The 13,638-nt window shown below is 47.9% G+C and overlaps 1 protein-coding gene across 2 annotated transcripts in view; it reads left to right on the top strand.

The window, feature by feature from the left end:
* Positions 1–6,981: 6,981 nt before the first annotated feature.
* CDK18 (cyclin dependent kinase 18) overlaps positions 6,982–13,638 on the top strand; it is a 613,826-nt gene continuing 607,169 nt past the window's right edge. The window contains exon 1 of one of the 2 annotated variants that reach the window (XM_078644608.1): positions 6,982–7,259. The gene's annotated coding sequence lies outside the window, so the exon portion shown is untranslated. The remainder of the gene's footprint in view (positions 7,260–13,638) is intronic. The other variant, XM_078644609.1, reaches the window with a different exon arrangement.

The raw sequence follows: 13,638 nt of genomic DNA, 5'->3' as shown, positions 1-13,638 counted from the left end.
CTCTAGCCAGGAAGTCAAAGTTGTCTATTCCGACTACTACACTGAGGCAGGAAAAGGTGCCTAATGGAGTGGCGGACCGCCCTAACCGGACGGGCAATAGCCTAATCCGGCCAAAAGTAGTTAATCTGCCTCCAGAGGTGGCGGCCAATACTGTAATTTTGACTGGGGTACCTGAGATATCTAGCTCTGCGGTGGAATCTTTTGATTCTTTACGCAATAAAGTTATTAGCTGGTTGAATATTCACAGGCCCTTACCACCAAATTTGAGAGGGGAAGTACTGATGGTTAGGAGGGTCCCTTGGGTTGGCTACACTGTAAAGAAAACAGGGGGTGACTGTATCCTTGTAAGCTTCAGGAATTCCCAGATTGTCCCCCATATATGCAATTGGTTGGGGTCCACAGGGAAGTCATCCATTGAACTGGTCCCTCTGTCATTTTTTTACCCAAGCGTCAATGATTCGCATCTACGGGTAAATGATGGCTGGACTAGGGTGGGATTTGCTATTGATGGTTCAAGGTATAGGCCCCCACGTCATGACATACCTACATATAGTAACTATGTTCATGCAAACAGATATAGTTGCCTTGATCAAGTCGACTGACTCTCGATGGCTATATGCACTGGGGATGGTGAAGGGGTGGTTCCCCATACTGCTCAGCTAGGGACAAGGACAGATGCTACTGATAGTGCCAACTCTAGCCCTGTCCCTTCCTCATTAGAGAGGTTAACTGCAACCAGCATGCAGGGCTTCCCTACAAATCAATTGTCAAGATCAACTCACCAGAACCTAACATCCCTAAATCCAACTGATCATGCCGTCCAAGAGGAGGAGGCAATTCTGGACAGGTCCCTACCGCCATGTACAAACAATGATGGCGACAGAGTGAGGGGAATGGTACCTAAGCCAGGCCCGGGAAGGATGAAGGTCCTTTCATGGAACGTTGCAGGCATCACTAATAAAATAGATTCTAATGACTGGGGGTCCCTAGTAGACAGTAATGACATCTGTCTCTTTTAGGAGACTTGGGCTAGGGAACCATATCCCAGCGCGGGTTTTGCAACTTTCTATGTCCTTGCTAGGTGGTGTGGTAAAGGGAGGCCCTCCGGTGGGCTTGCTGTCTGGGTGGCTAGTCACATTGGCTGTACAACGGAGATAATACCAACCCATTCAGAGGACATACAATGTGTCCTTCTTAAATGGCCATTCGCCTTCAATTTGGCGATTGTCAATGTGTACTCGCGTCCAGTGAGTGCCTCCATGGAATCATCCACTTTGGATGATTTATCGACAATCTTGGGTCAATTACCAGTCGATTGTAAGATACTGATGGGTGGAGACTTCAACTGCCACTTTGAACCACTGAAGGGTTTAAAGGAGGGTGCCCTAACAGCGGAGGATGACTACTGGGGGATTCCCTCTTGTCAATCCCCAAACCCGAAATTTTGGTCCCCCCTGGTGGTACAGATTACGTCTCTAACCTTGAACTACGCCCTGAGGGCCTGTAATGGGCGTACTCCATCTGATACCCCTTCAATGTGTACTTTTAATAGGAAGGACCACGAGTCGCGCTTGGACAAAATTTTTGTAGATACAAGCACTTGGTCCAAGGTTCTGGACTTTAGGGTAACTGAAAGAGCAGATAGCGACCATAATGCTCTCTGCTTGGATATGGTGCACCCAGTGCCAAAAGAAGGGACGTTACCTACTGACCCAAAGGAAGACATAGGGAATCTAATTCTAGCAAACAACAGACGGAGGGTAAAATGGGGGAAATTAGTAAGTTCAACTGAGTGCATAAAGAAAATCTATGATCTGGCCCTCCCTAAGCTAGTTGAAATGGACGAATTAATTAATAAACCCAGAGCTACCGATTTTAATGAGAAATTAGCCCAAATTCATGCAGATTTAGTGGGAAGCTTAGGAGAGGTTTTTAGGTCTCGTGACCTTAAATGCGCGCAAGCGCATTGAGGAGCGAGAATTCAAGTCGGCAAAATCCTCGTCAAACCAAAGGGCTTTCAGCCGGCGTTTTCTTTCAGTTCACGTGAAACACAAGCACGCGCATCAGGCACTCCTCCCACACCTCACGGACATCTGTTCATTTCTCCTGCACAAGGCTCTCCTCCCTCCCCACATCAAAGGCATCCCAGGCTTCCCCAGCGCTGCCCCGCCCATCAATCACCCTCCCACGCCAGCAGCTCTTCCCGCTCCGACCCCCTGCTCTCCGCCCCCTGCTGCATCAAAGTCTTTTTTTTTTTACTTAAATTACCATCTGTTCCAAAGCCGCCTTCGAGAGCAGCTCGTAATGACTAGCCACAGCAGTCGCTTCCTAGGCTGCTGCACATAGCTTTGACGTACATGGGCGCTGTGCTATATGTTTAACACGCGCCCGCTTTCATAATTACAACACACACTTCAAATTGGGCCCCTGATTTCTTCGCGCACCCACACATCCCCTCCATGCTGTTTCACCTCAGATGCATTGCTAAAAACCTGTCCGGCCAAGGCGTACGTATCTGCCCTAACGTTGAGTTGCTGCCCTCGTGTTTGCAGCATGAAGTAAGTACTGCTGCGCTCTTCAACAGACTTAATAAAGGTCTACACAAGGTCTCGTGCATGGAACTCAGCTTTCTTCACCCCAGTGAACAACAGATTACCAGCAAATGCCATGATGAGGGTCTGGCCGAAGTCTAAGAGCCCCTGCACAAGCCGCATGCACACTGTACAACACAAACCACATAAAATATGATAAACTCTTGCAAATTAAAACAAGCATTTGCAATGCAATAGGTCTCGTTTTAACGCAAATTTAAGCTATAGGCCTTGTAAATGACAAAGCCTTTTATTTATGTTCCAAAAACCAGTACGCAAAAATAAAGGGCATTATCATTTACAATGCTAATAGTTCAGACTCGCGTTATTGCGAGACCTATTGCATTTCCAATGCTTGTTTATCCTGAGGTGGTGACAAAGAAGTGGAGGCCACTAACCTCAGCGTGGTACAATTCTACATGTAAAAAGATAAAAACCGAGCTGATCCTTATGATAAAGTCTGGCACCAATAAGGACAAGGTATCTGAGTTGAGACGGAAATACAGGGAAGCCATCGCCCAGGCGAAATCAGAATGGGATTGGGACAGATGGCATGGCCTATCTCTGGCACTGGAAACCAGGGATTCAAGAAAATTCTGGTCTCTAGTCAAAACAGGTACAGCCGAGCCGAAATCAGCTGTGGAGCCAAACATTGCGGCCTCAGTATGGCAATCCCATTTTAGTAAATTGTATCAAGATACTCTCGTAATTCCTACTGAGGCAGCTCTCGACACCACCTCTGAGCCCGAAGAAAAATTAGAATTTACTCTGGGTGAGATAGTAAATGCTATGGAGAGATTGGCTTTGGGGAAGGCTCCAGGTCTCGACAAACTCCCAGGAGATTTGTTTAGACACCAACCTGAGATCTGGGGGTCCCTATTTCCTAATTATTTTCAATTCCATCCTAGGAGGGATGGAGATCCCCTGTACTTGGCTGGGGGCAGAGATATTACTGATTTTTAAAAAGGGCTCTCCTCTGCTCCCGGCCAACTACAGGCCGATCAGCCTTATAGATGTACCCCAAAAACTCTTTGCCCGTCTTCTCCTGTACCATCTTCTTGACTGGATGGAGGACAATGCGATCCTCAGTCCGCTCCAGGCGGGCTTCAGGAAAAACACGTCCACCATGGACCAGATTTTCCGCCTCGTTCTTCTCTACTGGAAAACAGTGGGGATCGAGGGGGGGAGTCTGTACTTGGTGTTTGTGGACCTGAAGTCCGCATTTGACTTGGTACCCCGCAAGAAATTATGGGCGGTGCTTAGGGAGCTAGGTGTTCCTCCACAGCTGCTACAGGCAATAATTAGGCTCCACGAGGGGAACTTTGCCCAGGTTAGGTGTGGGAGGAATGGAGCGTTGTCATCTAGATTTCCAGTTCTCAGGGGGTAAGACAGGGTTGCGTTCTTGCGCCGACCCTGTTTTGTCTCTTTGTTAAAGGTGTCATATCCCATCTTGATAATGTTAGGGACAACGATGCCCCTAGGTTGGCAAGCAGGAGGGTTCCGGCAATTATGTTTGCCGATGATACCCTCCTGCTCTCCAAATCCCCGATGGGGATCCAACGAATACTAGATGGGTTTGGGGATTTCTGCAGGGCGCATGGCCTGGAGATTAACGCAGAAAAAAACAAATTCAAGGTATTCAACCCCTCCACAACAACTAGGCCTAATCCAACCCTGGGATCCGAAAGGCTGGAAAGGGTCAGAACGTTCCAGTATTTGGGGGTAACTTTACATGAAAATCTATCTTGAGGTCCGCAGATAGCAAGATCCCGTTTAAGGTTATCCCAAATGGTAGGGTCAATATTGAAGGTTTCGAACACATCAACCTTCAAACCTGTTAGTCCAGCTTTGGAGATGTACAAAACCCAAGCCAGAGCAGCCTCATCCTATGGTGGTGAGCTTTGGGGCCCTATCGCTGGGTCAGAACTTGTCAAGGTGGAAAATATCTTTCTCAGACGTTTGTTGGCTCTTCCCCAAAGCACACCTTTGTTACCACTGAGACTAGATCTGGGGCTCCCTTCAATAGGGGATGAACTGGCTTTAAAACCATTGAGGTTCTGGCATAGGCTCTGGTCCACTGGTGAACTTTCCCACTACAGGCAAGATCTCAAGCATGTCCTGAATCTCAACCATTGCGACAAAATTCCATGGTTGGTATATGTTAAGCGAGAATTCCATCGATTGGGACTGGTTGAGCTGTGGGATGACCCCGAAAGAGGTTGTCTAGGGGTATCACGCAAAATGCTTACTAAGATTTTTAAGGACAAAAGCCTAACTTCGCTCGTCTGTGCACCAAAAGTTGGCACCCTTACTGAACAATTTTTGGCCACCAAAAATTCTTTCTATTTTGAAGGTTTTATGGATATTATATTTCCCATTTCTGCAAGGAAACTTTTTATTCAGTGGAGGTATGGTACACTGCCCCTTAAAGCCTTTACAAGTAAATGGACAATGCTGGACGACAAAATCTGTCCTGGGTGCAGTGTGAATGACGAGGACGAACTACACGTGCTGTTTTTTTGCCCTGCCTATAAAAGACCGAGGAAGCACTGGCTAGTGCCACTGTGCAGGAATCTGGGCATTAGAAACTATTTGCAATCATACAGAATCCTGAAGACAAGTACCCTGCAGTATATTGTGTTTGCAATAGCCAAGTATTTAATGGCTATGTGGCAGATAAGGGGTAAAGTACTGAAAGGATAACTTCTAACTAAAACATGCAATAGACTGTAATGAACTGTAGTTAACTGGGTCCTCAGCTCTTCAGACCCTACATGAACTGAATGAATTTGTTTTTTGCTCCTTGGCCTACTTATATATTGTATGTTTTATGTGTTTATATGTTTTTTAATGCATCTTTTGTGGTCTCAAATGGCCAAAATAAAGAATTTTGGTGGTTACAAATGATGGATGGATTGATAAATTGATAAGTGAAAGGGTGGATTGATGAATTGATAAGTGAAAGGGTGAATGGATGGACGGATGAGTGAAAGGGTGGATATAAGGCTGGATGAGTGAGTGAAAGAGCGGGTAGATGGACAAAAGGATAGATAGATGAGTGAAGGAGTGAAAGGGTGGATGGATGAGAGAAAGGATGGATGGATGAGTGATAGGTTCAATGGATGGATTCATGAGTGCATGAGTAGATGGATGGGTGGGTGGATGGATGGAAGGATGGATGACTAAGTGAAAGGGGAATTGAGAGAGAAAGGGGGGATGGGAAAATGGATGACTGGACGGGTGAATGGGTGGAAGGATGGGGGACTGGGTGGATGAATGAGTAAGTAAAGGATGGCTGGATAGGTAAATAACTGGATGGATGAGTGAATGGATGGTTGGATGAGTGTACAGATGAATAGGGTGAAAGGGTGGATGGATGGATGGATAATGGATGGATGAGTGAAAGGGTGGATGGAGGGATGGATGAGTGAAATGATGGATGGAAGGATACGTGACGGATAGGTTTGTAAATGGTTGAATATGGACATGGATGGACACACAGATGGAAGGACAGAATGAATGGTGAAAGACTGAATGATGGATGAAAGTATGATTACACATTGTAAGCCCCATTATCTTAAGCAACATTTCCTATACATTGACTTTCACATTTATGAGTGATTGTCTCTATATAATATGTGTGTGTTGCAACGCACTCCAACACTCTGCCCCACATACTTAGGATGAGTACCACTATAGAAGAATTTAAATACACAAGAGAGAGGGTCCTTGTGAAGATGAGGGGCGCCATTGGAGGGTGGTAGCAAGAGCAGACTGGCCGGACCGGGCATCAGACGTTTTCTCTGGGAGCTGGAAAGGTGGGGCGGTTTTGTTACCACAAGAAGACCTGCACATTTGCTTACAGCTGCACGCATACTGACAAACCATGAAGTGCACAATTGTCTAAACCTAATATAAACTTATTTTCACTTGTACTTAAGTGGTTGTCTATTTACTTACTTATATACTCCTTTTGTCCTGAATTTTGACCTCCTGTCCTGAATTTTTGTCCTGAATTTTGACCCTCTGTCCTGAATGTTTACACTCACTGTCCTGAATTTGCCCCCATGTCAGTTGGTCACCTTAGTGTAAACCGCTAGACGCGGATCTGAACCCTGACAGGAACGGTGCAGCATTTCATCATTCCGAGTTCGCTAAAACGAAGACCCTTTAGTATTGCATTGATCACACAGATGTTTTTCTTCGAAGGGACAAGCACGCTCCTCCGTGAATGGGCTATACATACACGGGCTCCATAATATAAGGCACACTACCTTGTCTGCATGCCCCTCCCATCTCTTGCCCAAGACAGGGGTGGGAGGGGTTTATGCTGCCTGCGCTGCCGGATTGGCAGATGCCTGGCAGAGCTTCCACCACCTGGGGAGGAGCTAGTGTGACACTGTGCACTGCTGCCTGTGCTGGGAGACAGTCCCTCGCGCTCTCTCTGTCTCTCACCCCCTCTCTCTGTATCTGCACCTCCCTGTCTCTGGTGCTCCTGCCCCTGTGACTCTACAGCTGCCCCTCTTGGTCAAGATTATTTACGTGCCACAGATTCCGGGGAATCCCCTGGTAAGGGTCAGAGGCGAAGGGGACCTGTCTTTCGGAGAAGACCAGGACAGAATTTACTAGGGTGCCTGGACAGAGCCGGGTCGATCGCTGCGCCCCTGGGTGAGTACTGTCCACGGTTCTGCGCGCGCCCCCAGCTGTTGCTAAGGCTGTTCAGTGCCACTCCGGAAAAGAGATGCAAAATAGGCACATTTTGAGTTGGAAAAATAGACGCAGTAAAATGACCTCTTAAATGCACTGTGCAACATTGATTTAAAGAGCAAAGTATACGGAAATTGGTCAGTTCTAGGTCTCAGAAACCGGGACTGTCCCTCTGGAAGAGAGACGTATAGGGCTGGAGCTGGTTTCCCCAAGCGTAGATGGACAGCGCTTGTGTGCCCCCCCCCCCCCCCCCCCCCCCCCCGCGCCTCGAGAGAACACCTGCCCCTATGGGCAGTGTTTTTGTTTTAATCCCCTCCTCCCACAGACGAGGTACTCTCTTCTTCCTGTTTTCTTGTTGAGATTAATTCACGTTCAGTCCTGGTGGGCGATAAGTGGACAAAAAGACGAAACACAAACCAATCAGGTTTAAAACTGTCGCCTGCCTCCGAGTGTCTCCTCTGACTTATAAACCAGTTGCAAATGAAATGCATAGTGTCAGCTAAACGTAAATGCCTATATGTGTTTAGCTCTCGGGTGAGGCCGATCCGTGGCACAGGGAAGAGATGTTATCTGCCCTGGATCACACAATGTCATCGCAGGGAAGTCGGGATTTCAAGAGAGGTGCCCTGGTTCCGTTGTTTCGCGCTCTACTGCGCGAAGCGGGCTTTCTCGATATATTGTGACATGACATATATTGTTTCGCAATACAACGTTCGCTCAATGGCTATGTTTTTACTCTCGCGCGTCGTCATTAAACAGTGCGGCTTGAAACGGAGGGCGGTGAGAGGCAGGTGCTTGAATGAATGAAGCTGCTTGCATCTGTGCAGGTGGGTGCGCGCGCCCGCTGCAGAGCGGGCACTGAAATGTGAGCCATGAGAGCGCAGCGGTGAACATGTCGGTGAGTTGAAGTCGTGGTGAATGCGTCTGGCAGAGTGTGCGTCCCTTGCGAATACGTTGCCGAGTCTGCATTCTTGTGAGTGTGTCGGCTAATGTGTTACTGTAGGCAAAGAGGTACCGCAGCAGGGCCGTAACTCAGCCCCCGAGAAGCCGCGAGGTCCCGAGCCTTCAAGGGCCCACCCAGCCCAAGGCCAATGAATATCTGTGGTGTATGCTCGACCCAGGGGGCCCTCAGCACATTCTACAGGGGCCCCGTCATTTTGCTTTCCGCCACGACGCCTCAATGTTTCTGTACTCTAGCACTGTTGAGAACAGGTATTCTTGTTACCTAACTTTACTGGCACAGTGTTGCATAATGTAGTGCTAAGTGGGCACCCTGGTGAATGGTGACTATTATTTAGAGTTTTATATAGCGCGAATTGGACCCGAGACATCGGGTATCAGAACGCTTTACACGAATTGACGAGTGTGTAGCAGCGGGTGTATAGTTTGGTAAGTGCAATTTTGAATGTGTTTCTGAGTGTGGACACTGGCAACTGAGCACTTAGGGGAGTGTGCTGGTGGGCATGCACGCTGGTACATTTGTTGAAGCTAGTCTACCCGAGAGAATATGCCGGAGGTGTGCACTCTGGTGAATGTGTTGCAAGTGTGAAAGATGACAATGTTGATAATTGTGCACTCTGGTGGATGTGCTGGTACGTCGTCACTATGCTGAAATTATTGATGATTGCCCACTCGAGTGACTGCAGTCTAGTGAGTGTGTTGTAAGCGTGTACTGGGAGGAAAACTTTGGAAACTGAGCACTCTGATGGTTTCGGTGGGAAGTATTCACTATGCTGAAATAGTTGATGACTGCCCATTCCAGTGACTGTATCAGTAACCGGCACAGCAGAACTCTGGTGAATATGTTGGTAATTGTGCATTCACTATACTGAAATTGTTGATGATTGGCCGTGCCAGTGATTGTATTAGTGACCGGCACTCTTGTGAATGTATTGGTAAGTGTGCACTCTGATGCTTGTGCTAGTAAGCATTCCCTATGCTGAAATTGTTGATGATTGGCCGTTCCAGTGATTGTATTAGTGCCCGGCACTCTGGTGAATGTATTGGTAAGTGTGCACTCTGATGCTTGTGCTAGTAAGCATTCCCTATGCTGAAATTGTTGATGATTGGCCGTTCCAGTGTTTGTATTAGTGCCCGGCACTCTGGTGAATGTATTGGTAAGTGTGCACTCTGATGCTTGTGCTAGTAAGCAGCCACTATTCTGAAATTGTTGATGATTGGCCGTTCCAGTGATTGTATTAGTGACAGGCACAGCAGCACTCTGGTGAATGTATTGGTAAGTGTGCACTCTGATGCTTGTGCTAGTAAGCAGCCACTATTCTGAAATTGTTGATGATTGGCCGTTCCAGTGATTGTATTAGTGACAGGCACAGCAGCACTCTGGTGAATGTATTGGTAAGTGTGCACTCTGATGCTTGTGCTAGTAAGCAGCCACTATGCTGAAATTGTTGATGATTGGCCGTTCCAGTGTTTGTATTAGTGCCCGGCACTCTGGTGAATGTATTGGTAAGTGTGCACTCTGATGCTTGTGCTAGTAAGCAGCCACTATGCTGAAATTGTTGATGATTGGCCGTTCCAGTGTTTGTATTAGTGCCCGGCACTCTGGTGAATGTATTGGTAAGTGTGCACTCTGATGCTTGTGCTAGTAAGCATTCCCTATGCTGAAATTGTTGATGATTGGCCGTTCCAGTGTTTGTATTAGTGCCCGGCACTCTGGTGAATGTATTGGTAAGTGTGCACTCTGATGCTTGTGCTAGTAAGCAGCCACTATGCTGACATTGTTGATGATTGGCCGTTCCAGTGATTGTATTAGTGACAGACACAGCAGCACTCTGGTGAATGTATTGGTAAGTGTGCACTCTGATGCTGTGGCTAGTAAGCATTCCCTATGCTGAAATTGTTGATGATTGGCCGTTCCAGTGATTGTATTAGTGACAGGCACAGCAGCACTCTGGTGAATGTATTGGTAAGTGTGCACTCTGATGCTTGTGCTAGTAAGCAGCCACTATGCTGAAATTGTTGATGATTGGCCGTTCCAGTGATTGCATTATTGACCGGCACTCTGGTGAATGTATTGGTAAGTGTGCTCTCTGATGCTTGTGCTAGTAAGCAGCCACTATGCTGAAATTGTTGATGATTGGCCGTGCCAGTGATTGTATTAGTGACCCGCACTCTTGAATTTGTTAGCGAGTTTGCATTGCGGAGTGGGCACACACATGAATCATATTGTGGCGTATGTGCACTTGGGGGAATGCTTGTTCGAGCTCTTAGTATGGTGAATGTATAATCTGGTTGAATATGTCTGTGAATGTGCACCTTGTTTAATCTGCTACCGAGTGCGCAACGTTTAGTTCTTGTTGTTGAGTGTGCCGCCGGGTGCAGGTGTTGAAATACACACTCAGGCCAATATGTAAGATTATGGCCTGGGGAATGCCTTGGCGAGTATACAGATGAGTGAATGCTCGTATTCAGTCGTCTATTGATTTTCTCTCATGCCACCGCAAGCCGTCAGAAGCGAACCACCGCTGCTTGAAAAAGGTCAACTGGTAAAACAAGTCCGGTGACAGCTCATTCCTTTGAATGCATATGTTAGTGTTCATTAATGATTGTACACGAAAGTGCGCTCGGAAGTAACCGTGGTAAAGGCGGAGATGGCGTTAAGAGCTGCGCACTGTGCTCACTCTCCCTTGTTACTCCGTAGTGAGAGGTGTATGTATGTGGGGGGGGGAAGCAAGGGAGGAGATTTCTTAATCTAGCATAATGGCGCGTGGTACCGAAGTGCGTGCTGGGTGGCGTGCACGTGCAGCAGGCACAGAGAAGATGCGAGGGCTGGTTAAACTATGGAGGTGCGTGTCCAGGTTAGTTGTGGGAGGGCTGCTGTGAGAATGGAGTGTTGTGCCAAGGTGAAGGGTGGGAGTGGGCGCTCGTGAACGGATAGCGCGAGGGAGGAGTGCAGATGGTCGAAAGGCGTGAGAGTGGGCAGCAGGGAAGGGGGGGATACAGTACTGCGCAAGAAAGCAAGGGCGGATAAATGGAGGGAGAGATGCCTCGAGTGGTCGGAGAAAACAGGAATGTTGGCTATCTGGACACACGCAGGAGTGACTCGAATGGACAGGAGGAAGGGACACGGTTGATGGTGGGAGGATAAACCACAATTTGAGGGGTGGAGGTATGTCCTGTGTAGGCGGAGGGGAGAATTGATGTGGGGTAGGGTGGTGCGTGGATTCTGTGTTTGATAAATGTGGTGGATGGATCCGTGAAGACTACATGGTAACTTTTTATTAGGGGGCAGGTAAGGAGGGAGAGAGCTGCCAGCAGTGTGGCAGAAGCTACGGACAAATGGAAACGAGGGGTGGTTGGAAAGAAGTATTCATGGAGAATTAAAGGCCAGGCAGGTGTTTGACATTGACAGCTGTGTAGACGCATGTCTAGGCACTGAGTGAGCACATGCGGAACTAAATGTGGATATATAACATGACCAAAGAAGAGGAGGCTCGACAGACGTACATATGGAATGACTGAATGAACGAACAAACATATAGAATGGTTAAAGAATGGGCGGATGGACAGACAAGGTGGAAGATAACATGACTGAGGCACAGAAGGACAGATATAACGCTCAAAGATTGTGTGAAAGGAGCTACAGACAGAGTGACTAAAGACAGACAAACAGATAGAATGCTCAACGAAGAGGAGGACAGACAGAAACACTAAAGAACAGAATAACAATAATCATTCAGATGGAATGACCAAAGCATAAGCAGAAAGACAACCGACAGACACGGACTGAAAGACTGCAGGGACAGAACTAGGCGCAAAGACTCGGTGAAGCACAGACTGGCTCTCTAGTCCAAACCTGCGGGCGAGAGAAGCGATTCTGTGAAGTGCTGGCGAGTGTCATCGGAGCACGGCTGGCAGGCAGGGCCCTGCAGGAACGTCAGATCTGAGGCCACGTGCTCACTCAAGGGCCCCAATCCAGGAAGTTCCGCACGCATTCTGGTTTTGCAGTAAAATGCAAAACTGCAGATAGTGGAACTGAGATAGTGTCTCCCTATTCGACTCAAGACAGGGGTTCGGGTGGTACAGCGGTACTCTAACAAATCGGAGGTGCTGTTCTTCGGTTGCTCCTTAGACCCTGACTGGCTGGCCTGGTGGCCAATGGATATGTGCCCCCCTGCTCAGGCATCCCAGGTGGCAAAAAATCTGGGAGTTAAGATTGATAACAATCTGACGCTGAGATCACATACTCTTGGTTTGACGGGCACCTGCTTTGGCATTCTTAAGATGCTCCGGAAGTTCCTGTCTTTGCTCACAGAAGAGCATAGAAAGATCACTGTGCAAGCCTTAATTGGCTCCAGATTGGACTATGCCAACGTCCTCTATTTGGGTCTTCCGGACTATCTTGTTCAGCGGCTGCAGGTTGTGCAGAACTCTGCGGCTCGCACCATCTTCGGCCTCCATAGGCGAGTTAGAGCGTCCGGTTTGGTGCAGTCGCTTCATTGGCTGCCCATCCGGAAGCGGATTATGTTTAAAGCATTGACCCTGGCTCATAAAGCTCTCTTTGGTTCTGGAGCAAAGTATTTACAGCACAGGCTTGTCTTTTATCGCCCGGTTCGATCTCTGCGGTCGGAATCATTGTTTTTGGCCGTGGTCCCCCGAGTAAGGAAGGCCCGTACCGGGGGGCGCTCCTTTAGTTTGAGGGCCCCTCAGCTGTGGAACACCTTGCCTCTGGCCTTGCGGTGTACATCTAATTTGCTCCTGTTCAGGAAGGGCCTAAAGACCTGGCTTTTTACTCTGTAAGACGTCTTTTCTTTTCCCTGTTTGTGTCTGCTTTTTTATGGTGTTATGTTCTTTTTACTGAGCTGCCTAAATAAAGCGCCGGGACACTCTTACTGAGTAGCCATGCGCTATAGAAATAAAATTATAACATAACATAACATAACATAACCACCTTGACACATGCTATGGCGCACACTAAAGGGGTCGTCCCAGGCACCCCCTGGCAACTTCACACAAAGCACAGCCACAGGTGTGGGCACTGCTGTCGATCCTTGATTTATTGTAGCATTCCCCAGTGCTCGGATAGAGGTGCCTGCAAAGAGTTGGTGTTTCTAAGAAGTCTGGGTGGTGAACTCTGCTTGCGGAGTTTGTGGCGTGTTCTGCAGTCCACATTACGCGGAGCTCGCAGAGTTTTTTCCTAGCTCACGTTCGCCAACGTCAAGTTGGTGAGCACGAGCGAGGAAAATCCACCTCCCGACGATATTTTTCCTCATTCGCGATCGTCAACATCAAGTTGGCGATTGCGAGAGTGGAAAATCAACCTCCCAGCGAGATTTCTCAATGTGGATGGTCAGATTTCTCATTGTGAGTGCTCGCGTAT

The sequence above is a fragment of the Lissotriton helveticus genome, chromosome 5_1 (genome assembly GCF_964261635.1).
Source record: "Lissotriton helveticus chromosome 5_1, aLisHel1.1, whole genome shotgun sequence".
NCBI classification, from domain to species: Eukaryota; Metazoa; Chordata; class Amphibia; order Caudata; family Salamandridae; genus Lissotriton; species Lissotriton helveticus.
This window is presented reverse-complemented; position numbering and strand designations above follow the sequence as displayed.